Source organism: Eptatretus burgeri, chromosome 12 (assembly GCF_056783735.1).
Source record: "Eptatretus burgeri isolate ZD-2024b chromosome 12, Ebu_testis_v1, whole genome shotgun sequence".
NCBI classification, from domain to species: domain Eukaryota; kingdom Metazoa; phylum Chordata; class Myxini; order Myxiniformes; family Myxinidae; genus Eptatretus; species Eptatretus burgeri.
In genome coordinates, this window is record NC_140972.1 from 62,280,197 (window position 1) to 62,307,713 (window position 27,517).

At 40.3% G+C, this 27,517-nt stretch overlaps 1 protein-coding gene across 1 annotated transcript in view; it reads left to right on the forward strand.

Moving 5' to 3' along the window:
* Nucleotides 1-665: 665 nt before the first annotated feature.
* LOC147015753 (transcription factor COE3-like) overlaps nt 666-27,517 on the forward strand; it is a 353,977-nt gene continuing 327,125 nt past the window's right edge. Inside the window, exon 1 of the mRNA XM_085848257.1 lies at nt 666-1,021. The gene's annotated coding sequence lies outside the window, so the exon portion shown is untranslated. The remainder of the gene's footprint in view (nt 1,022-27,517) is intronic.

A 27,517-nucleotide genomic window follows, 5' to 3' on the forward strand; every position in this document is an offset into this window, starting at 1 on the left:
ATTTGACGACTCGGGACGAGTCTGTAAAAAGGGAAGGGGGTAGTGTTGTGGTTACCAGATTCGCAAACCACCATTCAGGTCCCTTAGGTGAGGTATCTCGGTAAGTGCATGTGTAGTTAGGCCCAAACCCGTTGTCTAGTGGGAATACATGTCATTTATACGTGCTGCGACTCTTCAGGATAGCCGTTTTTCTTTTACTATCTTTATTTTGGACCAATCGCCACCATCACAACCACAACAACAACCACCAACCACAACGCCGCTTCACCACAACCGCCATGACCTTTACCGTCACAACTCGCCACCATCGCATCACCGTCATCTCGCGCCACTCATGGGCACCGATGCTGGACTCGTGTAGGGCGCACGTTGAACAGCGTGTACAAAATCACGGATTTTCTGCTTCAAAAACGGATCAAAAACGACACACGCCCACTTTTTGCCGTCCAATCGGTGAGCGAGGGGCGATTTGGCCCCGCCTCCAGAACGATCGATATATGCAAATTTGTGGATCAAAAAGCCTTCACGCCCACTTTTTCTCGGGCCAATGGGGAGCGAGGTGAAAGGTCAAAGGGAGGGGGTCAAAGGCGAAGTTACGGGGGGATAAAAGGACCGTGTTCGTCAGTCGAAGAGAGTCGGAGTCAGCAAAAAGGGAACGAAGAGTCAGAAGAGAGTCGGGAACGAGAACGGAGGGAGAGTCGCAAACGAGAACGAAAGAAGTCTGGAGCCCGAAGCCTGCAGTGGCTGGAGAAGCTGAAGAGAGTCGGACGAGGGGGTGCTCGCGTCGGTGCCAGGAGCTGCACGCCCGAGGGAGGCCGGCAGCGCGCCCTGGCCGAGGTGGAGACGCACACCAGGGATAATAAAGATCCTCTATACCCCGAGCATCAGCAACCCCCTCCTGTTTCCCCCCGCGCTGAGATAGTGCGACCAAGGGGGCCCCGTTCCCACCCCCTGCCAGGCACTGTCCACGAGGCCCGCGGGTTGCGGGGCCATCGCCGCTCCGCGTCTCATCACCAGACGGGTAGGCCCGACCCGGTCTCGGCCTCAGGCCTGCCCCATTCTTGGGGGATTTCTTTTCCTTGGTTTTGGGTATGTGTTGTCGGCGCCGTCTGTGAAGTAGAATTGTATAAGTGTTGCCGTGTGCTCGGTAGTCGGTATTAGCTCTGCACTGTGTTTTCACTTTTATGTTTGCTTTTTGTGTAAATGGAATTGTGTTTTCTTTTTTGTGTGCATTTGGTGGAATTGTATTTGTGTGCTTCCCGTGTGCCGCGAATAAATGTGCTTTATTGTTGAACTGTTCTCCCGCTTCGCTTCGTCTTTTCCTCCATTGAATCCCCATCTTGCTTCACGTAAAGGGTTGGTAGTGGGCTGAATACGCCCGATAATTAATCGAACCGTCGAGGTCGACGATAACACCGCTCGGTTATTCTGATAGAACGGAACGGGTCGCTTAAGTGGCCCGTGTCCGAAGTCGACCTGCGGCGAGGTGCGATCGCCCGGTCTACCCTCCGCGTGGGTACTTAGGTAGTTCGAATTTGGCGAGCAACCCTATCCCACGCGGGGGCTGATTGGCTCGATCGCGGTGAGACCGAAAGGTCCACCCGTGACTGGTTCCCGGCATTAGTCCGAGAGGGTCACGACTGGATTGTCCGTCCGGTGGGCGACGTGCCGCGATTCGAGTTACGTGGCCGTCAGCACGCCGGCGGGCGCGAATCCGCAACAATATAAACAAGGGCAAAACCATTATTATATTTACCCTTATTAAATTCTTTTATTTGTTGTTTACTAATCGTGGCCCCACAAAACTCATTCTCGATACCAAGTGGATAGAATTCTTCCTTACGAGACTGATTTAATTGTTCCAGCTCTTCGAGGTCAATTTTAAATGACCAATTATACCCTAAATCATTCATATTATATCCCCATTGTTCTATTCTCATACAAACGATACACCCTTCTTTGTAAAAAATTATTTTAATTCGAACTGTGAATTCTGTATGACCTGGAGATAATATCAACACTTCTGTATCTTTGGAATACACGGCCGTTTTATTTAAAGATATATATTGTGATAAATCGCTTAATCTCACCAAGTCATTCGCGTCAGTCGGGCTTGGATAATTTTTTAATTTATAAGCATTTTTCATGTTAATATTTTTGGTTATATTATATTTATGTTGTTCAGCCTGTGCCTTTGTGCAATAATTTGATAAATCAATATCCAGTTCTTGGGATACACCAAAGATAGAACCATCTTTACCAACATAAGTCATTTATATTAGATTAAAAATAATATCATAAAATTTTTTATTTTTGTTGAGTTAAAATAACACATATAGACATAATTGACCACAACACTTGGAATTTAATTCTTGGACTTGAAATGTTTGATAAACACCATTCTGTAAGAATTTTATGACTTCAACAGGTGGTGCAAGACCAAAACTATCAAAATAATATTTGTCTTGACTATTAAAAATACAAACCCAATGAGAACCGTTCCCATTATTATCTTCTAAGTTCATAATAATATTCTTTGTATGTTTCGGCACATTTGTTAATTCATCTCTCATACAAATAACCACATTATGAATTTTTAATTTCTTACAATATTTGACAAGTTGTAAATTTGATGTTGTATTCTTTCCAAATTCTTTAAACCACTCATCAATGCTCATTTATTTATTAGAAAGATATAATCCATTACCTCTTTTCGTTAATTTTACACCTGCTTGTGCTATAGAAGAAAGCATATCTCCAACTAATAATCTCGCTTTATCAGGCAGACCTTCAAGTTTTTCAGCAAAATCTACAATTACACTACTTCCACTAATTTGTTTCTCCAACTCTTTGTTATGTCTTTCCAATTCTTTTTGAGCCTGGAGTTGAGCCTTCCTTTCGTTGGCAGTTTTCACTGCTGTTGAAATACCACCCGTCAATGCTCCAACCGCACTTAAACCAGCAAATAAAGGAATTAGAAATGGGAGAAATCCTCCACTCGTCTCTCTTATTGAATATTTTTTCAACATTGGTTTTGTCATTTTAATTTTAAGTGAGCCAGTGTCATTCAAGATTTTAACCTGTTCTCTTGTGAGCAAAACATCAATTCTTACTGCTCCTTTTCTCTGAATTGTATTAACGTTAATCGTACAAGGCTTTTGATTTTGAACACAAGATGATAGTTGATGAAGATTGATTTGATTAACATATACCCCAGTTGGTACTTTGCCACTCATTTATTTCACAAAAAATTATGTGAGACTAATCATCACACCATTATCTGTATTAATCTGTAATTCTGTTTCTTCCAAAAGCAAACAATATGTATCAACTTCTTCACTCTCTCCTCTCAATGTATAGGGAAGTATCCACTCGATTAGACTTTATAGTTTCCGTTTGAGCGCTCAGGTCAAACGCATAGATTGTATACAAGCTTTTAAATGCTGTCATATCCAAAATAGGTTCTTTATTTCCATTACTTTCACACACCTTTTGGTAAGACTTGTATGCTTCAGCAAAACCATTTTTTTTCCCAATTAATTTCCAATCTATCTTGTGGATAAAATGTTCCATCTAGAGAAACGCGAAGTTGTTTCACCTTAGCATTATCACTCAATGCATTATTCTTATCAGTCGCAGTATCACCATCTGGCTTTTTTAAAATGATCCACAGATATCGTGGCTTTCCTTCCAGAACACCCAAATTCCACGTGTAAGTAGTTTGGTTGAGTTTAACGTGTTGACATCTTCTTTTGAGGTATGATAAACTGAGTGGTTTCTTTGAGTTAAGTCTTCTATTCAACATCTCTTCTGTTTTAAGATTAGGAGTATATTCACTGATATACCAACTCATTTCCTCAATTACAAATTTATTCTGATCACCAAAAGCATTACCAACACCAAAAAGCAATCTATTTTCATTATCATTCCTTTGTAGTTGAAATCTAATTGTAAGACCATACAGAACTTTATCATGATCACAAAATCCAAATATACCTTGAAGAGGAACTGCCACAGTGAAACTATTTTCTGCTTTTGTATCATCATTACACACTCCTTTCCTTTGAGTATATCCAGGGTCTGTGTTTGTTCCCGTTGACATATCAGGAATAAAACCTTCGACAGACCCCTTTCCCATTCTATCACTGAATGTATAGAGTGTAAATTTCATCATTTCAGATCAGCAGAGACATAATCAACCGCTTCAACTTCTTGTGTTCCAATATACAAACGCACACTATCAAACATTTTCCAGAAGAAATCATTTACAAGTGTAGCATTTGTGTTATTCCCAGCCTTAGTGAATTTAAATTTACACAACAAGAAACTTTCGGAGAGATTCAAATAGGTTTGTTGATTCTTTATTTCAAAACTTTTTGTACCATTCGTATTCCAGTCTGTTCCAGTTATTGCATTTACCTTGAAGGCATCTTCTTTTTTAGTGGAGTTTGAGGTAATAATAGTATCATCCAAATCATAGATACTATCAATTGTTTCTTCTTGTATTTATTTAGGAAAAAAAGATGTTAAAACTTTTGAAACCCTGATCCAATTATTCGAATTATTTTCTGTCGTTCTTGGGGGGACAACTGAGTTTTGCCTTTCTTAATTTCTTTTATTGCTTGTAATTTATGAGATTCCTTCTGGGCATCTTTTATGCTCTTTACAGCACCTGCTACATTTCCCACAGTAGAAGCAGTTGAACCAATTAGATCTTTATGTTTAAGAATAGTTGAACCAATACCCATGAGAGTATCAATTATCCCATCTCCTCTAAATTGATGTCCAACACCCCTTTGTCTCTTAGGTTTATAGTATCCTCGACCAAGATACATACCTTCACCTTTGTAGTATGGGGAAAGGAACATCCCATCCCCTGTAATTATTTTATATTTTCCCAACTCGTGTTTCCTCACAATAACCATCGTATTTATTTATTGGAAAACTTCACGTAGGTGAATTCTGATGGATATAACTTCTCCATTAAAAGAAATCATACGATTATCTTGGTCGGTTATCCTAAAATTTACTCTGTGTATGGTTTTTCCTGACACAGGGAGATAAACCAAATTTTTAGGTTCCATATTGAATTTATAACCAATTGGGGTTGAGTATGCGCTGAATGAAAATATTGTATTTGTTTTTTTTCCATCATTAGAAGCACCATCAATCAAATCACAGTGAATTAACACCGAATTTATTCCTGAGGATATTTGAATGACATTATCACTGTAAAACGTCCCATTAGTTTCAATCTTTTTTGAGGAGAAACCCAATAACTCTCTAAATGAATTATCAGTTGTGAAATCAACCTTGTAGTTATTTTTAACTTTAATCGTTGATTTTGAAGTATGTTTTTGAATGTCTATAACAAAATTTTTTGGTTCATCACCCTGTTCTTTCATAAGACGAGCAATTTCGGAAGATATTTGAGAAATCTCATATGCTCCGGGTGAGACTGTTATTGTTTTGTATCCACTTCCGGGATTATAACTAAACTTGTCATTTTTATCAGTTATATTAAATAAGGTATTATAAGTTTCCATGGACAATAAAGATGCCTCATATTCTTTTGTTGGGTCAAGTTGTAATGGGTATGGGAATGAACATGTGTGGTCACTTGTTGTGAAATTAAAACTCAGGATTGTGCTTCTCATCTTATTTAATATGAGATAAAATGTCTTTATGTTGAGATTTATTTATTATTTTCATGTTCATCAACTGGTCTAAAATGGCTGATGCTTCATTAAAACAATTGTTATTTCCAGCCTTCTTACTACCTAACAACAATAACAGTCTATTAACTAATTGCGATGGGTCATTTGGAAGAAAACTAATACCTGAACCAAGGATACTTAAAGCCTGAATAATGTGTTTCTCCTTGTCATTTTTCCTACTTTTACTAGAAATACTAACCCTATAATTTGGAGTGTTCAGCAGATCAATATATACTCTATCATCATTATTTTTCATATCCAATGGTTTATCAATATACTTTGATTCATCCCTCACAGTTGAACCTTCTCTTCGATCTTTTGTGAGAAGAAACATTAATCTCGGAGTTAGTTTAACAGGGGGTTGAGCAGAACCCAAGAACCTTAATTCATCATTAAATATCAATACCTTTTCTTGAACAAGATGAAATATTGCTGGTTGTTCTGTTGGAATGAGTCCTGCTTTGGTTTTTGAATCCGCTGAATATTCATTGTTTTAAAGAGCATTCACAATATAATCAGGGGGTCGATTAATCTCTTCCAGTTGTTGAAATAAACCTTCATCATCATATACCTTTAATTCTCCTAAATGCTCTAATTCTTCCTCCGTCATTTGATCAAAATCTTTTAACATTTGAAGTTTTTTAGGAGTATATTCTACTGTGGGACCTGTGGAAACATCTTTCATTTTTTCTTGGGAAGTTTTTAAAAGTGGTTTAAAAATTTTCTCTTGTTTTCTTTCAAATGCTTCTTCGCCCGTTAGTTTCTGTCTGCGTTTCTTCTTTATGTCTTCCTGTTGTTTTACAACTTTTGAAACCAACTCTTGATGTTCCTTAAATCTTCTTGCTCTTTCTTTTGCATCCCTTTATTTATTGTAAAATATCATTTAATGAATTGTAAAGATCAACAGGGAAATTTTCCTTTTCTTCATCATTCAAGTAGATGTGTTCAAATAAATCCTTTTCTTTAAATATTTCATCAAATTCTTTATTAACATTAATGCGAGTTGTAATTTCTTCTTCACTAATACTTGCATCTCTGCTTTTCATACGTTTGCGTTGAGTTTCTTCATCAACATCAAAACCGAATGATAAAATCTTCACTCCGCTCAGATGTTTAATAATTTGTCTCGTTCCTTCTGGATTAGTTTCTAATATCCCAAGACCACCAGATTTTAGTTTCCTTAACTCAGTCTTACAATGTGAATATTTTGTTGTACCAAGAGAAACCTCCTCAAATATTTGACCTTCATTCCTCAATCGCATATGTTCCTCCACTGAAATAGAGTGATAATCTTCACCTTTTACTTCTCCAGGTCTTATTGCTCTAGTTGTTGTTGATACAATGCGTATCACGGGGTGTTTTTTAAGTAAATTTACAATATTCTCATTTGTACTACACAAGAACCTTGATTTATGAAAGTTTTTTCCAGAAGCAGATTTACCCACAAGATTTATAATAATAGTTGTCATTTATATATGTAATTGTTTATAAAACAAAAAATATATCCCTTAATATCTCATCTTGTTTCACAACAATATATTTATATTTTTCAGTCGTGTGCTTCATGTAATCCTCAAATTTCTTTTTACTACATAATGTAGAACAATTATCTCTCCAAAAATTATTGATATCTATTGAATTTAACTTGAATAAAATAAAAGTATTAGCATTGTTTCTGATGGAACGACGAGGAAGTTGAAAGTACGATTGACGAAGATAAATACAATTACAAGAAGAATGTCTCCCTCTTGTGTAGTAGCTGTCCATTACCGTTTGGTTTCTCTCATTAACACAATCATCAAAGATAACGAGGTTCTTTTTTGATTTATCCAAATCTTGGGGAGACGGTATATCATCCGTATTATCACTTAGAATACAAGTTATCGGATTTGATTTCTTTTCACATCTCTGTGTATCACAAAATAGTTGAATTATATCATCAATGTTTTAATCATTTAGGTTTTTTTGACGTTGAAATAAACCGATTATATCTTCTTTTTGAAGACCAGCATTAAAACCTTGTGAGAGTAGTTGATACTCTGGTTGAAAACTCGACTTTGTGAAAATTATTAAGTCATCATAATCTAAAAAGTTGGGAGTGAGGAGCATCTTTAAAAGTAAGCAGGTTTTTCCACATCCACTTGAACCAACTATGAGACATCTTAATGAATTTGGGAGATTTTTATGGTTGTTAAATTTTATATTATTTTCCCAAATGGGTAAAAAATCATTCATTTATATATTTGGAAAACAGGTTATTTAATTTATTATTGGCTTTTTTAGAAACTCTATATTTTATCCTAAGTTCAGGTTTAATTTCAAGATAATCCATTATTTTATTTATACAATATCTTGTGTTGATATTTCCCTGAAAATCACATCCATGAATAATATATAACAACAATCCTTTGAACATTTCTCTAATATGTTCAGTTTCTTCCCTTGTAAGGAAAGGTGTGTTATCACCCTCATACTTTACATTCATTTCTCTCATCAATCTTGTAAAGTAATTCATTTTTGGTGTAAATCTAAAAGAATTATTTTCCTTTTTATATTTTTGATTATCATTAATTAGAAGATAATCACAGAATATACATTGTTTATAGGCTTTTGACTCTGTGTTTAATCCCCGTCTTTCACACGCAGGACAATTCTCAAATTTGTCATATGGAGAATCAGGAAAGTCTAGCATATTTATAAAGTAAAACTTTACTTAAACTGAAATTCATCTCTACTTTCAGTTGTATATTGACTCATATTTAATAATATTACCATCGATATCGATATACTTTTTTTCATTACCAGATTCAACGACAACATTTTTTATATTAAAGGTAATTTTAAAATGATTGTTAACTACTATTGAACGAAATGTCATTTCACCTGATATATTTACATCCTTTATTTCATCAGGATTTACATCTTTAGGGTTGTTGAAAAAAATACAAATTTCTCCTTGCATATTACAGATGGTCTTATCTTTTCTTTCTAAAGCTTCATCCTTAGGTTTTTGTTTTTTGATACTTTTTCTTGTTTCATTGCTTTTTCTAGTTTTGAATATATTACCAGAAGGAGAGGAGAAACTTTTGTTAGAGATACTTTAATTGATGTTCTACCAGGTATACTAAAAGCCCTTCCACTGAAGGAAATTGAAGAACTCATATTATTTACCATAATTGTTTTTATCCAATAGTTGTTATATTTATCTTTGTTCAATTTTACATCCTTGACATATTTCTCAGTATCTTTAACAAATGAAGAGATTGATTGAAACTTGTCCTTTGTGTCTTGAAACATTGTATTTATTAAGTGAAAAAGTTGGAGGATAAAATGGTTTTAAGCACAGATTCACCTGTAAAATAAACGAAATTTTCATCAAGAAAATGTTAGTTTAAGCAAAGATTTATTATATAAATATGGTGAATACAACATACTGCGATGTTTGTAATCACAAATATAAACATTATAGAAAACACCTCCGAACCAACAAACACACATTTAATCTATTTCATAAAATATCTCCTCTTGAGTTGGAAAGAAAACATTGTGATATCTGTTCAAAGGATGTTTTGAAGTGAAGTTATAATAAACATCTTCAATCACAAAAACACAATAAAAATGAGTTTAAAGTAAAGGGAGACTATTATATTGAAAACACTGATGGGGCATTTAAAGGGCATATAAAAATCAGGATTTTTCAATTTTGAGAACCCAGTCCATCATCAATAGCTGAATCAATTGAAATAGTGAAACCTGATGTTGAAAAAGTTATTAAAAAGACATTAAAAGAAATGAAAACTTTAAAGTTTTATATGGGAGTGAAAATGAATATGAAAAGACAAGATGAAGAACAAACTCCTTATATGAGAACAGATCTTCATTTTATAACATCATTTCAAGATTTTTTGAATAGTGGGGTTTATGAAGAACTATCAAAACAAGAGGAGGATGTTGATAATACAGTGGTAGGAAGTGGATTCAATATTTTAAAAAATCATCTTTTTAGATATACACATTCTAAAATCAAACCCTCTTAAAGCTTCTTCTTATATTGAATTACCAAAAGAAATAAAACTAAAGAAGGCAGTTGTTAATATTAAGAACAATGATAATAAATGTTTTCTCTGGTCTGTTCTTGCTCACACTCACCAAAATGAAATTCAGAAAGAGTAAAACAATATATGAAATATGAGAATACCTTGGACATTAAAGATTTGAAATTCCCAATGCCACTAAGAGATACTCCTAAATTTGAGAAAAAGAATAATCTTTCAATTAATGTAAATGGATTAACGGATACAAACAAAGTTCAAATATTAAAAATTTCAAACAACTATAAAAATGAAGAAACACACATTGATCTTTTATATTTTAGTGTTGGAAATAATTCACATTACACATACATCAATAATTTATCAAGATTAATCTCTTCTCAGGTATTCAGAACAGCAAACAAAATATATCCTTGAAAGCGATGTCTAAATTCATTTCATACAAAAGAACGATTAGAACAACATTCAAAATATTGTAGTAATCATAAATCAGCTGTAATTACAATGCCTCAACCTGGTGAAAAGATTTCTTTTGAAGATTATAATAAATCTATCATGCACCCATTTGTGATATATGCTGATTTTGAGTGTATCCTTAAAAAGATAAATACTGCTTCTCCTAATCCAAAAGAATCATATACAAATAAATATCAAAAACATATTCCTTGTGGTTTCTGTTATTATATCAAATCATCTGTTGGAGAAAAGTATAACAAACCTGAACATTATAGTGGAAAAAAAGCTTCACAAGAGTTTGTAAAACGATTAGAAAAGGATTGTATAAGACTCACTAAATTAATGAAAGAAACAAATGAACCGATGAAATTAACCAAAGAAGAAAAATTAGAATTCAGAAAGAACAATATCTGTCATATTTGTGAGGGGGAAATTAAGGAGTCTAAAGTTAGGGATCATTGTCATCTTACTGGTAAATATAGAGGTCCCGCTCATTCCTGTTGTAATCTTAATTATAAATTACCTTCTTTTATTCCAGTCTTTCTTCACAACAGCGCCAACTATGATACACATCTATTTATAAATGAACTTTCAAAAACACCAGGGAATATTTCTGCCATAACAAACACAAGTCAAAAGTATATTTCATTTACAAAAATGATATTCACAAAACCTTTAACTCGTATTAGGTTTCTATATTCTTACAAGTTTATGGGAACACCACTAGCCTACCTCGCATCAAATCTAATCTCCACGGACTCTTTTCCAAATCTTAATTCATTCTTTCCAAAAGAGGAAATTCTCACTAAAGAGGAAATTCAGATTAAAGAGGAAATTCTAATTAATGAAGAAATTCTAACTGAAGATGAAATTCTAATTATAAAGAAAATTCGAACAATGAATGAAATTCTAACTAAAGAGGAAATTCTGATTAAAGATGAAATTCTGATTAAAGAAGGAATTCTCACGAGAGAGGAAATTCAAACAAGGAATGAAATTCAAAGTAAAGAGAAAATTCTTACAAGTAAGGGAATTTATCCTTATGATTATATGGATTCATTTATGCGATTTAAAGAAACACAACTTCCTTCAAAAGAAAGTTTCTATCATAACCTTTATGAAGAAGAGATAAGTGATAAGGAATATAAACACGCACAAGAAATATGGAAAATATTTAAGATAAAGAACCTTGGAGAATATCATTATTTATATCTAAAAACAGATGTTTTATTGTTAGCTGATGTGTTTGAAGCTTTTAGATCACTCTGTCATAATAAAAATTGTTATGGATTAGATCCTGCCCACTATTTCACAGCTCCTGGTTTAGCTTGGAGTGCAATGTTGAAAATGACAAAACAAGATATAGATTTAATCAGTGATGTTGATATGCTTTTGATGATTGAGAAGTCCAAGAGAGGTGGAATATCACAAGTATGTTCAAAAAGATATGCTAAAGCAAATAATAAATATCTTCCAAATTATGATAGTGAAAAAGATAGTAATTATTTGATGTATTTTGATGCTAATAATTTGTATGGATGGGCAATGTCTCAATCTCTGCTTTATGGTAAATTAGAGTGGGTGGAAGAAAAGGATTATGAAAAGGCTTTGATGAATATTGTTATTTCTTCTCAAGAGGAATTGAATGACGAAGAAGAAGGTTATTATTTTGAAGTTGATTTGAGGTACCCGAGTGATCTTCATAATAAGCATAAAGACCTTCCTTTTGCATGTGAGAAAGAAACCCGAAAGAAAGAATGGTTCAGTGATTATCATAAAAGTTTTAATATTAAAGGTAAATCAACAGAAAAGTTATTAACAACATTCTATGATAAAGAGGGATATATTTTGCATCAGAGAAGCTTAAAACAGTTTTTGAGAGAAGGATTGAGAGTAGCTAAAATTCATGGAGTTTAAAAATTTAAACAAAGTCCTTGGGTGAAAAAGTATATTCAATTCAATACAGATATGAGAGCAAATACAAAAGTAAAATTTGAAGGAGACTTTTATAAATTAGTGAATAATGCTGTATTTGGAAAGACTATGGAAAATGTTAGAAACAGGCAAAACATTAGATTCGCAACATCTTGGAAAGAAGCTTCGAGATTGATAAATAAACCAAGTTTTGAGAGAGAAGAGGTTTTTTCAGAGAACTTTTCTGCAATTCATATGAAAAAGGAAAGTATTGTAATGGATAAACCAATTTATATTGGAACAGCAGTTCTTGATTTATCAAAGATATTGATGTATGATTATTTGTATAATGACTTAAAGAAAGAGTATGGTGAAAATGTTTCATTGTTGTATATGGACACTGATAGTTTTATCCTAGATATAAAAACTGATGATGTTTATAAAGATATGAAGAAAAATATTGGAGTATATGATACAAGTAATTTCAGCAAGAAGAGTGAGTTATTTTCCAAAAAGAATGAAAAGGTTATAGGTAAGTTTAAGGATGAGTTGGATTGAGAGCAAAGGCATATGCTTATAAGTATGGTGATCAGATTGATAAGAAGTTAAAGGGAATAAAGAAATATGTAATAAAGAAATCAATAACTTTTAGAAATTATTATAATTGTTTGATGAATAAGAAAGAAGAATATAGGAAAATGAATACAATAAGAAGTTATAAACATAACATATATAGTGTAGAAGTAAATAAAAAGGCATTAGGAGCCTTTGATGATAAGAGATTTATTTCAGATAATGGAATAGATTGTGTTCCATATGGATATTGTATGATAGAGTGTATAAAATAGATTGTGTTTTAACGATGGGAAGATGGGTTAGGGTTTTTTAAGGGCTACCGCCGCGTTTTTTTTGCAATATATAAATGGTCAAACCAAGTATTAATCAAACTAAAGAGTGGAGAAAATCTCAGTCTTGGTATATAAATGGAAAACATAATGAATGTGAAAAATATCAAGTAAGTCTTATTGAAAAAATAACTAAAACAAAGGTAAATAAAACAAATAAGCGAATCGATTTAAAAATTAGTAAGTTAGAGGATGTAAAGAAAAAAATGAATATGCTTGAATGGACTGAAAACTTTGATGGTTATCAATTGAACAATGAAAAAACAATTTACTATAATCTCAAAATGATATGTGGCTCAGGAGGTGGTCAAACGAGAGCATGAAGAGAAGTTTATCATTTCGTAATGGCACAAAAGGGGTATCTTAAAAAATATAAAGATTCGAATGTTTTGTTTTTCAATATTTTAGATGGGGATTATTGTGCAAAGAAAATTAAACCATTGAAGGAATTTGAGAATGAACAAATCTTTATAGGTTCAATGAGTGAGCTAAACAATATGCATCGGTTATTTGATAAAGAGTGTCCCGAGGCTTAGACGTTTCAGATATTTCTTTGGAATCACCTTTAACAAATCACATTACCACTTTAGTACTTGAACAAATCTTTATCTTATTGCATGGATTATTTGAAAAAAAAAAGTGTCCCCAGGTTAAAAGGGGAGACAAATAAATATACCTTGGGATAAAAAGGGGGTTTATTTTTAGGGAAAAAAATATGAATCGCTGAAAATCCCCCATTCATTTACATGGGGAAAAGTGAGCCAGAACCAGTATATTCACCCTACTTATATACACATATACATATATACAATTCTTCTTCTTCTTCTTTTGGCCAGCTCCCGTTCAGGGTCGCCACAGCAGATCAACCGTCTCCATTTCGCTCTCTCCTCCACATCTTCCATTGACACTCCAACCACTCCACATCTGCTGCTCTTCCTTCGCTCCAATTGGTTCTTCTGACTACGTCCTTGTCAAAGTGGACATCTCTCTGGCTGTTATCAGAGAACCACCTCACCGCCGTCGAGTCTGGCATTTCACTCAAGCCGACTGGCAGGGTCTCCGAGCAGCCATCAAACTTACAGACTGGTCTCCTATCACTACTTTCTCAAACATCAACTCATCCTGGGAATTCTTTCAAAGAAACTTGCTCTCCCTCATGCACAGATTTATCCCCTCTCGTGTTCAGTTGTCTTACCCTTCCTCCCGCCCTTGGTTTACTGAAGCTTGTGGCGAGGCAGTTGTCCTGAAACAACTTGCCTTTGCCTCATGGAAAGCAACCCCAACTGAGGGCAATCTCAGTTCTTTCCACAAAGCTCGGAACAAGTGTGTATCTACCCTCAGGAGAGCCAGAAAACAACATCTTTCTCATCTCAAGTCTGAACTCTCAAACCTCTCTCCCTCCTCAAAATCCTGGTGGCGTTTAATCAAATCTGTTTCTGGTGTATGTTCCCCCTCCATCCCCTCCCTTACCTCAAATGGCCGCACTGCTGATTCCACATGTGATAAAGCTGAATGTCTAAACTCGGTGTTTGCAGCTAAATCTTGTGTCCTAAACCCATCACTATCCCTACCCACTTTACCCAGTCGCACCCAACTGTCCCTGGACTCTGTATCCTTTTCTCCTGACAAGGTGGAGAGCTTGCTTTCAAACCTCGAGTCAGATTCTGCAACCGGTCCAGACGGCATCAGCCCACATGTCCTCAAAGCCTGCTCTTCTACTCTTGCTCACCCTCTCTCTCTTCTATTCACCCTCTCATTTGCCCAAGGTCATCTGCCATCTGCTTGGAAATCTGCTAACATCACTGCCCTGCATAAAAAGGTGCAAAAACAGATCCCTGTAACTACAGACCAATCAGCCTTCTCCCAATCATCAGCAAGGTGATGGAATCCATCATCGCTTCAGACATGAAATCCTTCCTCTTCTCCAATGGCTTGATTTCCAATCATCAATTTGGTTTCAGACCAGGTCACTCTACCCTGGATATGCTGCTTCTGCTCTCCCATCAATGGATGGAGGTCCTCAATGCCAGACAGGAAATCCAAGCCATATCCCTGGACATATCACGTGCTTTTGACACAGTCTGGCACCCTACCCTACTCACCAAACTCTCTTCCCATGGTATTCAAGGCCATCTCCACTCATGGCTCGCAGACTTCCTCTCATGTCGCAGTCAACGTTTGGCCCTAAATGGAGTTCTTTCATCCCTTCTTCCTGTGCAGGCTGGAGTTCCTCAAGGTAGCGTTCTGGGCCCTGTTCTTTTTCTGGTTTTCATCAATGATCTCTCGGACTCTCTGGAAAATCCTCTATTTCTCTTTGCCGACGACTCCACCCTCTGCCGTACCATCTGTCATCCATCAGACCGGCAAGCAGCAGCTTCTTCGCTCACTGCAGATCTGGATAAAATCACAAACTGGTCCAACACGTGGAACATGTCTTTCAATCCAGACAAATCTCACACTCTCACTATGTCTCTTCGAAAGGACCGTTTACAAAACCCCCCCATCCACTTTCTCAACAATCCTCTGGAAGAAGTCTTTTCTTTCAAGCTTCTAGGTCTCACTATCTGCCATGACCTTTCCTGGGAAAGTCACATTTCCAACCTCGTCTCAAAAGCCAGTCGCCGACTGGGAATCCTCCGTCGTGCTAAGTCCTTCCTCGGCCCTCTTGAGCTCCTGACCACTTACAAAGCTTTTGTCCGTAGCCTGATGAAGTACTGCTCTCCCCTCTGGGCTGGTGCTCCTGCCTCCTACCTTTCTCGGCTTCACGCTGTCGAAACCAGGGCATTTAAGATCATCGGCATCTCCCGCAATGAAGCTGAGTCTTTGGGCCTCTCACTCAATCACCGCAGGTTGGTCGGTGGTCTTTCTGTCTTCTACCGACTCCTCTCCAGCCTTGCCCCCCCTGCTCTCTCTGCGATTTGTCCCCACCACATTTCCACAGGGCGCTCAAGGTCCGCCAACAACCCCCTTCTGGTAAAACTACCAAAATCACGAATCACTGCTCATCTTCACTCTTTCATTCCTCTTTTTTCCCGCCTTTGGGATAAACTTCCTCACTCTATTCTTTCCCATTCTTCCCTCCAGGCTTTCAAAACAGCTGTTCACCACCACCTCTTATCTTCCCCCATCCAAATCCTCGATCTTTTCTACCCCGATAATCCACCCAAGCCCACTTCCTTCATTTCTCCTGCTTTCCTTCCTGAAAGTCCCCGAAATGTCCATCTTCTCTTCGCCATGTTCCCCGTCCCATCCCCATCCCTCTCCCTTCCACAGTTCACCTAATGTGTCTGTTCCCCACTGTTTTGTCCCTTCCACTCCCGCCCCTCTTGTCTCATGCCTCCTTGTTGTGAGTTGTGTGTTAAGGCCCGGTCACACCTTGACATTTTAGCCAACGTATGCCGATTTTTGAATTTTTTTTCTAAAACGCTGGCACACGTTGAATACGTTATGGGTAAGTTTTGATAACATTGAGAGCATGCTGAAAAACACTGCCATACGTCGTTGTACGTTGGCTTTAAACGTTGTACTTTTTGGTTGTCCTCAAATTTTTTCATGCTTGAAATCTCACGACGTATGCCAGCGTATGACTCACATGTTCCGGTACGCTGGGCACAAGTTGTATGCACGGTCTGCGATCGTTGACAGACGTCAACACATGCTACTTGTAAGTTAATCATAAGTTGAGACACGCCGAGGTAATGTTTAGCGTACCCGAAACTTATTTCTAACCTATGATTAACGTGTTGTTGGCACGTTATGCGATCGTTGCCACACATCGACAGACGTTACTTTTAAGTTACTCATAGACTGAAAGACGTCGGTATAATGGATCGTCCTTGCGTCAGCGTCCACGGCCACGGCCAGGACACTTATTTGCAGCATTCTTCAAACTTTTCTTCGGCATGACGAGGATGTTCACACTTCGATGTCTAGCTTGGCTATGATTCCAATTGTCCATCGGCAGCGTCTATTTAAAATAGTCGAGTTTGAGCGTTTTAACACGTTCAGAAGAAACGCTTCAAATTTCCAAACCCCAGCGTCAAAAAACAAAGGGGAGTGACAGAAATTTAAATCGTTCATTGTAAACAATGAAAATAGCTGAGTGGTACCGTTTAAAAGTCGTTGAGTGTAAAAAAAAAATCCAATTGTTGAGCGCAAGTGTCTACTTTCAATAGTGGAGATGCAGCCATTTAAATCGTTGAGTGGCAGCCTATGAATAGCAAACCCTACGTCACCGGCAAAGATAAACTGTCGCACGATATGGATAAGTTAGGCTATCGTTGGGCATAGTTTGTGAACGCCGGCTTCACGATAATTATTCGTTGGTATACCGTATATATAAGTAATCAAAGCGCTCTATGCACATTATTAGTTCATTGTGCATTTGTCCAACCCGTTATAAATAGACCTAAATCGTAAAAACAAGCTATAGCTCATTGTTGAAAAAGCCCCATAAAAAATTAGCCTCGAAGAACTTCGAACAATGGTGAAAAGATGTCTCCTACCCGTGGACACGCGGACTCAAGGACGATCCATCATAACCCACACCCTCCTCCTCACACTCACCTACTACTGCTAACATGAACAAACTACTACTAATACTACTACTAATACTAATACTAATACTGATACTGATACTGATACTGTTACTGCTGACATGGACATCGACTCAAAAAGGACTCGAAAACACTGTTGGGTTCCCCTTTTATGAACACCATTTTTATATACCAATTCCCAAAACCGCTGGGAACACGTCTTTATATGGCAGTTGTAAGCTAGAAACACGTTCATTTTTTTTTTTGTCGACCGGAAGACGTCATTGGGATACGTCTACATACGTCGATGTGTGTTGGGACTACGTAAAGAATTGGTTCAAAGCACGTCAAACATAAGTTAGAAATAAGTTTCGCGTAAAAAAGACATTACGGCGACGTGTTTCGACTTATGAGTAGCTTATAAGTAGCCTTTGTGGACGTGTGTAAGCGTCCACATATCGTGTGTAAAACTTATCCCCATCGCATGCGGAACATGTGTCATACGCCGAGTACGTCGTAAAATTTTGAACATGTTTAAAATTTCTTGACGTACTCTACTTACTACGACGTATGATAGCGTACTTTAGCGTTCTACTCACGAATACCAAACTTACTCATACCGTATTTGACGTGCCCCAACGTTTTAGACACATTTTTCTTAGGTCGGCATACGCTGGCAACATCGCCAAGGTGTGACCGCGATGTTGATACTTCCATTTCTACGGCAGTTATGATTCGAATCGTTGTGCGTCAGCCTTTTAATAGGCTACGTCACGACATCGTCGGCGATGCGTGCAACGCGCTATGCCTAAGTTAGACTATCGTTGGGCATCGGTTGTGTAGGCCGACAACAGGTTCAGCATTCGTTGGTATAAGTTATCTATAACACAACGAAACGTTCTGTGTCCGTTACCAATGCGTTATACACAAGACCAAGTCGCTATGAATACGTCCGAATCTTTAAAAAAAAAAAACATCAAAAGTTCAACGTCAGCCAGCGTTTTACATACATTTTAATACGTTGCCATCGCTGGCTAAAACGTCAAGGTGTGACCGGGCCTTTAGCTCTCATACGAGCCTCGACCAAGGTATACAAAAAAAAAAAAAAAAAAAAACACCCGCATGTCCGCCCTCACCGTATCCATGAACCTCTTCTTTGGCCTTCCTCTTCTCCTCCTGCCTGGCAGCTCCATCTTCAACATCCTTCTCTCGATATACTCCGCTTCCCTCCTGTGCACATGTCCAAACCATCTCAATCTCGCCTCTCTCACTTTGTCTCCAAACCGTCCTTCCTGCGCTGTCGCTCTAATATACTCATTTCTTATCCTATCCATCCTCGTCACTCCCAACGAGAATCGCAGCATCTTTAACTCAGCCACCTCCAGCTCCGCTTCCTGTCTTTTTATGAGTGCCACCGCCTCCAAACCATACAACATAGCTGGTCTCACTACTGTCTTATATACTTTCCCCTTCACTCTTGCAGCTACCTTTCTGTCACAAATCACTCCTGCAACTCTTCTCCACCCACTCCATCCTGCCTGCACTCTCTTTTTCACTTCTCTCCCACACTCTCCGTTACTTTGGACAGTTGATCCCAAGTATTTAAACCCATCCACCTTCCCCACCTCAACTCCTTGCAACTGCACCATACCACCACCCTCCCTCTCATTTACACACATGTACTCCGTCTTACTCCGACTGACTTTCATTCTCCTTCTCTCCAGTGCGTACCTCCACCTCTCGAGGATCACCTCAGCCTGCTCCCTACTCTCCCTACAGATCATGATGTCATCCGCGAACATCACAGTCCATGGGGACTCCAGTCTTATCTCGTCCGTGAACCTGTCCATCACCATTGCAAACAGGAAAGGGCTCAGAGTCGATCCTTGGTGCAATCCCACTTTTACCTTAAACAGGTCCGTCATTCCTACCGCACACCTCACCGGTGTCACACTGTCCTCATACATATCCTGCACGATCCTCACATACTTCTCCACCACTCCCGACTTCCTCATACAATGCCACAACTCCTCTCTTGGCACCCTATCATAAGCTTTCTCTAAATCCACAAACACACAATGTAACTCCTTCTGGCCTTCCCTATACTTCTCCATCAACATTCTCAAAGCAAACATCGCATCAGTGGTGCGCTTTCCTGGCATAAACCCATATTGCTGCTCACAGATCGTCACCTCTCCTCTCAACCTTGCTTCCACTACTCTTTCCCACAACTTCATGGTGTGGCTTAACAACTTTATCCCTCTGTAATTTCCACAGCTCTGCACATCAACCTTATTCTTGAAAATCGGAACCAGTACACTTTATCTCCACTCCTCCGGCATCCTCTCACTTTCCAAGACTTTATTAAACAATCTGGTTTACAACCCCACTGCCATCTCTCCTCAACACTTCCATGCCTTCACTGGTATACCATCTGGGCCAACTGCCTTTCCACTTTTCATCTTCTTCATAGCAGTCCGCACTTCATCCTTACTGATCCACCCCACTTCCAGATTCACTATCTCCACCTTTTCCAACCTTCTCTCTCTCATTTTCTTCATTCATCAGCTCCTCAAAGTACTCCATCCACCTTCTCAACACACTCTCCTCACTCGTCAGCACATTCCCATTTGCATCCTTTATCACCCGAACCTGCAGCACATCCTTCCCAGCTCGGTCCCTCTGTCTTGCCAATCGATATAAATCCTTTTCCCCTTCTTTTGTATCCAACTTCTCATACAGCTCGTCATATGCCTTTTCCTTGGCCTTTGCCACCTCTCTTTTTGCCTTTCACCGCCACTCCTTGTACTCCTGCCTACTTTCTTCATCTCTCTGACTATCCCACTTCCCTTTCGCCAACCCCTTCTTCCTTATACTTTCCTGTACTTCCTCGTTCCACCACCAAGTCTCCTTATCTTCCTTCCTCTGTCCAGATGTCACACCAAGTACCTTCCTAGCTATCTCCGTCACCACTTCGGCTGTAGTTGCCCAATCATTCCACCCATCTTTACCACCATCCAACGCCTGTCTCACCTCCTCCCTAAATTTCACGCAACAGTCTTCCTCCTTCAGCTTCCACCATCTGGTCCTTGGTTCAGCCCTCACTCTCTTCCTCAACCTCACCTCTCAAGTCATCCTACAGACCACCAATCGATGCTGTCAAGCTACACTCTCCCCTGCCACCACCTTACAGTCACTAATCTCTTTCAGGTTGCATCTCCTGCTTAAGATGTAATCCACCTGTGTGCACTTTCCTCCACTCTTGTATGTCACCCTGTGTTCCTCCTTCTTGAAATACGTATTTACCACTGCCATTTCCATTCTTTTTGCAAACTCTACCACCATTTGCCCTTCCACATTTCTCTTGTTGAGACCGTACCTAACCCATCACCTCCTCATCCTCTTTATTCCCTTCCCCAACATGCCCATTGAAATCTGCTCCAATCACCACTCTTTCATCCTTGGATACACTCTCCACCACTTCATATAACTCACTCCAGAAATCTTCTTTATACTCAATCTCACACCCCATATGTGGGGCATATGCACTGATGACATTCATCATCACCCCTTCAATTTCCAACTTCACACTCATCACTTGGTCAGACACTCTCCTCACCTCCAATACCCTCTTGACATAATCTTCCTTCAGGATTACCCCGACACCATTTCTCCTCCCATCCACACCATGGTAGAACAGTTTGAAACCACCTCCAATGCTCCTAGTCTTACTCCCCATCCACTTGGTCTCTTGTACACACAGTATGTCCACCTTTCTTCTCTCCATCATATCAGCCAACTCTCGCCCTTTGCCAGTCATCGTCCCAACATTCAGAGTTCCAACTCTCACCTGCACACTTCTACCCTTCCCCCTCTCCCACTGCCTCTGGACTCGCCTTCCCCGTCTCCTTCTCCTCCTTCGCCCAGCAGTAGCACAATTTCCACTGGTACCCTGCTGACCACCGGTACCGGTGGCGGTCGTTGGTAACCCGGGCCTCGACCGATCCGGTATGGAAATTCGTTTTGTTGTCCGCATAATGATTTGGCATAGGTTTTTATGCTGGATGCCCTTCCTGACGCAACCCTGGTCGCCTCTTATGACACACAGGGATATGGTACACCTATTCTAACCGGGGCATACACCGGGCCCAGTACAACTGGTACTCATTTCGCCGGCCTCGGAAGGATGGCAGGCTGAGTCAACCCCCTGGTGTTTTCGACTTGGTTTTCATATATACATATATATATATATATATATATATATATATATACATACACCTATACATATGTTTGTACATACATACACACATGTATATATATATATATATATATATATATATATATATATATATATATATATATATATATATATATATATATATATATATACATACATACATACACACACATATATACATGTATTAATTCAGTGTCCCAACGGAGCTTGAACTCAGGACCTTTTGGTATACACATATGTGTGTGTGTGTATATGTATATATATATATATATATATATATATATATATATATATATATATATATATATATATATATATATATATATACATACATAATAGAAACGATGCATTTTAGCAAGACAAGTTCAACACCACGTGAATGTTATTCTTTTTCAAATCGGTTCACCACATCTGTATAAAGTTTTACAAAGTTAACCAAATGCACTCATCATCCACACATCCCTCTGTTGAGCTTCAAATCGCAGCCATGAAACGCAGACATTGCCACTGGACAGTTTATGTTGAATTAAATCAAAAGGTGGGATAAATTCGACAGATGACAAATTTAACCTCATAAATGTATTGTACTCTGAATAATATCCTTGCAGTTTAGACACAGACACAGACACAGACACAGACACAGACACAGACACACACACACACACACACCCTTCCCCCACCTCTTTACCTCCCTTTTGTCACAGTACAATCGCAGGCAATGGATTCACCATGATCAACTAATTTAATTTCACCACACCAGCAATTTTAAACTTTTCCAATACATACTTATTCTCCAAGCTAACAAAGGTCGCTGGAAAATTAGTTTCGTGTCGATAGTAATTTGTCTGTGGCCACGGCGTGCTGTGAAAGCGTCGCGCGGTGTGCGGGTTCCTATCAGTCTTATTAGCTTTGGTTTGTGGTTCGTTGCAGATACACAGGGCCAGTTCAATACTTGTTTGTTCTAATTACTCCAGTTGTCTTGTACTTTGATTTGTCCATGGAGGATGGGCATTAACCATGCCTTCTAATGGCACTCTGCTTCGAGCCTGTGGGTGCACCGAAGCTGTCATTCCGTTTCCCTCCCAACCACGACCACCACGACCACCACCAATCTTTCCTTCCCACTCCACCATCCCCTACCACGATCGGCTCGAGGGTATATAACGCGTCGTTTCACTCTCTCGCCGTCCCGTCGACGATTGCTCGGATTCGGAACCGAGTTGCACGTGCGATGCACCTGCTCGATAATGCCCTGAGATATATATATATATATATATATATATATATATATATATATATATATATATATATATATATATATATATATATATATATCCAGTATCGGCCGATACACCATATATAATGCCGAACTCGCTCTTTGAAATAGTTGCTGCTACAAAAAAAACAAAACAAAAAAAAACCCTCATACTTATTTATGCTTGCAGGATTCACAAGAGGTTTCTGTACAAATCGGGCTGGAGCTTGAGTTTATCAGCAAATCAAGCGGTCGCGAGAAGGACGACCTGTTTATGACGTCACAAGCGTAACGATGCGAGAAAATTTCACGAACGGTTGCTCCGTTGTTGCAGAAGAAAGAATGCCGCTGGTGGGTTTATTGTATATTTATTTATTTTTAATCGCAGCACGCAGATCGGATCAGGCACGCTTCTCTCTCTCTCTCTCGCTCTCATGCCTGCCGAGACCCGCGGTGGCTGTCAGGAGATGAGCAAAGGAACGCTGGTTGGGAGAGGCGTGGGAATTGATTTCTCACTAATACGTTTGCACAATCAAAGCCGAGCGCGGGTAAACAGAAGTGACCGCTGATTTGTCATCGTTACATCGGCCGTCCACGCTTAGTTACCTTGCCGTCTAATGCCGCGGCGCCGTCTCTTGGTGGCCGCGGTGTCTTCGGGGAGCGCCCGGACTGAAGGATCTCGGCCCCTCCAGGCAGTCAATGCGGAGGAGCTGCCAATGGCATGGCCGAGCAGTGGCACGGGGGAAAGCAATGGAGATGAATGGAGAAGGCGCGAGAGCGGCGAAGAGAGTGAGCAGAGGGAAATTTGTGTATTTACAAGGCATCCATTGAAAGTGTTCTCTTGGCGAAAGTTATACATCGAGTGTAGTGCAGAGGAAGAAACACCTGCAAGCTGCTGCGCGCAACACACGCAACACCAAGCTTAATCAATGACGTATGAAGCCTTGAGATCGGAGTGGAGTGAGTGAGTGAGTGAGTAAATAATAAATAAATAAAATAAAATATATGAGCAGTAACGTCTTTGTCCGGTTGACAAAATGTGGAGGAACATTGCAGTTGAGGTGTTCGATCCGCGGGTGCTTTCATTACCAAATGACCGAGACGCAAAAACCTGCGGAGGAAAAATCAACACGAAGATCAATCAATCGGTAAATATGGGAAACGAATCCGTGAACAAGTTGGAAAAACAAACAAAATAATTCGGTTCAATTTAAAATCCTTCTTGAAACGATGGTTCGTCATCCTCGGATGGGTCTTACACGCGCATTCGGCGAATACGGACGGAATGGGGGGGGGGGTTATATGTACAGGGGACAAACGCTCCAGCCATCTGTCCTTTCATTTGAAATAGAGCATGGTCCACCATGGAGCCAATCATATCATCCCCGATGACCCCCCCCCCCCCCGCGGCGTCAGCTCCCTGGCGACCCAAAACTGTGGGAGCTTGTTAAGCTGGGGCTGCGGTTCAAACCTCGGACCCGCAGGTTTGCGCACGAGCGCCTTAACTATCCCCTGCTCTCATCCTTAATCAAGCGCTAACTGCAGCGCACGACCAATCAACTTGACGAACAGTTTACGGGGCGCGAAAAGCGCTGCACATCGCCAAGGCGCACGGTCACCTGTTATTTCTCAACGTGCACCCTGTCCCCGCCGAAAGCGAGAATTCTCGCTCCCATTGGTACCCCCACCATGACCTCCGCCCCTCACCCCAAATGCATTCCTTGTTTATTTAGTTTGCGCGTGATTCGCTCTCTCGTGCTCCTGCGCACCGTAGATACAATTGGTGCGCATTGTATCTGAATGCGAACCCAGCAGCCACCGAGCGCTCATGGCACTCGCCCACCCTCCCTTCCCCTCCCTTCCCCTCCCTTCCCCTCCCCTCGCACTACCACTACCACCACCACCACCAACACAATACCAACACCAGCTCGCCCCGTCTCCCTCGCGATCCGATCCATCATGCGCGCGCGGTACATCACTCGCACGGAAGAAAAAGAACAAAATTGATTTCGTTATGATTTAATAAAGCGTGCTGAAGCAAGGCGTCGCCATATCGACTGTCTGGGGTCAACTCATTGGGAAGCGAGTGTTTTAACCTGGGTGTCAATAATACTGCCGTCGATTGATGATGTCACCGGCCGGGCAACCAATCAGCAGCTCGTCCAATTTCAGACGCATTAATGCACACGAGCGCGCCTTGTGCGCCAGGTCCGATGGGCGACGCTTCTTGTTCCCGTCCGCTCTGATCCTGGTACGAGCTTTCAAAGGTTACTTTAACCATTCCACGGTGCTCCACCACAAAATGCCCTTTCTTATTCTCTTCTTCAATTACACTCCTTGCAATCCGTACACCTGTTCGCTCATGTGGAAGCGCAAGCGAGGAGCACATTATTCAAAGGGGATGAATGTCACATGAAGGGCACTGCTGATTGATAAGAGGATGGATGAATTAAATACAACGTAGTTGGGGGTGGATAGTTTGAAGCGCCTGTTCCTAAACGTGATGTATCATTAGCGAGAAACCAACGTGAAGCTAAATTCCTTTTCATGAAAGCGACGTATTTTGTAGACGAGGCAAGTCGCAAAATTATGGCATCGTGATCGCTCGAGCGGGTCACGTGGGGAATCTCATGAACCGTTTCGGGAATGTCGGAAATTATTTTTTTTTGGGGGGGGGGAAGACAGTTTCAGGGTGGGGGTTGAGGGTGTGGGGTGTGGGACGGGGTAGGGACGTTCATTGGTTCGAGTGGAGGGAAAGGAGAGAGAGAGAGAGAGAGAGAGAGAGAGAGAGAGAGAGAGAGAGAGAGAGAGAGAGAGAGAGAGAGAGAGAGAGAGAGAGAGAGAGAGAGAGAGAGAGAGAGAGAGAGAGAGAGAGAGAGAGAGAGAGAGAGAGAGAGAGAGAGAGAGAGAGAGAGAGAGAGAGAGAGAGAGAGAGAGAGAGAGAGAGAGAGAGAGAGAGAGAGAGAGAGAGAGAGAGAGAGAGAGAGAGAGAGAGAGAGAGAGAGAGAGAGAGAGAGAGAGAGAGAGAGAGAGAGAGAGAGAGAGAGAGAGAGAGAGAGAGAGAGAGAGAGAGAGAGAGAGAGAGAGAGAGAGAGAGAGAGAGAGAGAGAGAGAGAGAGAGAGAGAATGATAGAATGAGAGAATGAGAGAGCACGTGATGATGTTTACAAACCGACGCTGTCGGAAAGGTGTTCAACCTGAAAATTGATTCAAAAGTTGAACGAGATTTCCAATTGGTATTTATCACGTGACACAGTTTTTGTTTTTATTCGAGCAACTCGTGCCGAGAGCTCACGGATTGTTTCGGCGTGTGCACTACACCAAGCGAGCTGTGAGCCGTGCCGTGCCGATGTCGCGGGTCACTGCCCTGGTTCGGCATGGCTCTCTCGTGCAAACGTGACCCAGTTAACTGCGTAGTTAGTTCATTGGTGATGCTAAAACGAGGCGTCACTGCCATCGATTATTTTAACCTGTACATCGTTACCTGCTTGAACACACTCCCCTCTTCCTGCCTTCCCTTGTACCAAGAATGTTGGAGGTTCAAACTCATTATTTGACCTCAAAAATTCTCAACCTTCGGATGTCAGTGGTGCTTACAACATGTTGACGCCACAAAGAGTGACCTGTTCAACGAGTCTCCGTCTCATTATGACATTATGACGTCACAATGAACTGAGACCGACCAGGTTTAAATGCCCACACATAAACATATGACGTGACTTTCATTAATGCCACTTTGAGAAAGTAATTGCATACGGGGCTGGTCATTGGAGTTATACCGAAGCATTTGTAAATAATGCGCTGAGATGTTTTTTCGACCACAAAACACTTAATGCTCTTGCACGTGTTACTGTAAGTGCCATTTTAATGTCCCGTTTGTCTGTAACGGGCCCAGTCTAAGCGGGAGAGCCACACTGCTACACTAATGCATGTTTCTAATTCATCTCCGCACTTCTTCTGTCCCCCAGCCCGTGCCCCAGGTGCCGCCATCCTTCGATCGGGCCGAACGTGCGCGCTTTTGTCTGCTTCGTGCTCTGCCCGGGTGGCGACGGATAGTGAGAGAATGGGAACCGATACCAGGACGCCAAACGCTCAAATCCTGCCTGATTAAACACCGGCAATCTTTCAGGGTTCGCTTGGCTCGCGTGGTGAACTGGGGTCTCTGCCACCGCCTCTAAGAGAGAGGAGGAGGAATAAGAGCAAGAAGGGAGAAAAGGGAGAAAGATGAGTTTGGCTTCGAGCCCAGCACCCTCCGCCCAGGATGTGGTGACAGACCGCGCCCGTGGGCCAAACGCCCGAGGCTGAGTGATGGCGATCAGCTGGGAGGTGGGGGAGGTGGTGGGGGTGAGTGGAGGGTGCAGGGAAGGACGGGCTGCCTTCTCCCGGGACCCTCGGCTGGTTACCCTGCACAGAGCAGGCGGCCGCACGACGGCCCGTGCCATGCTC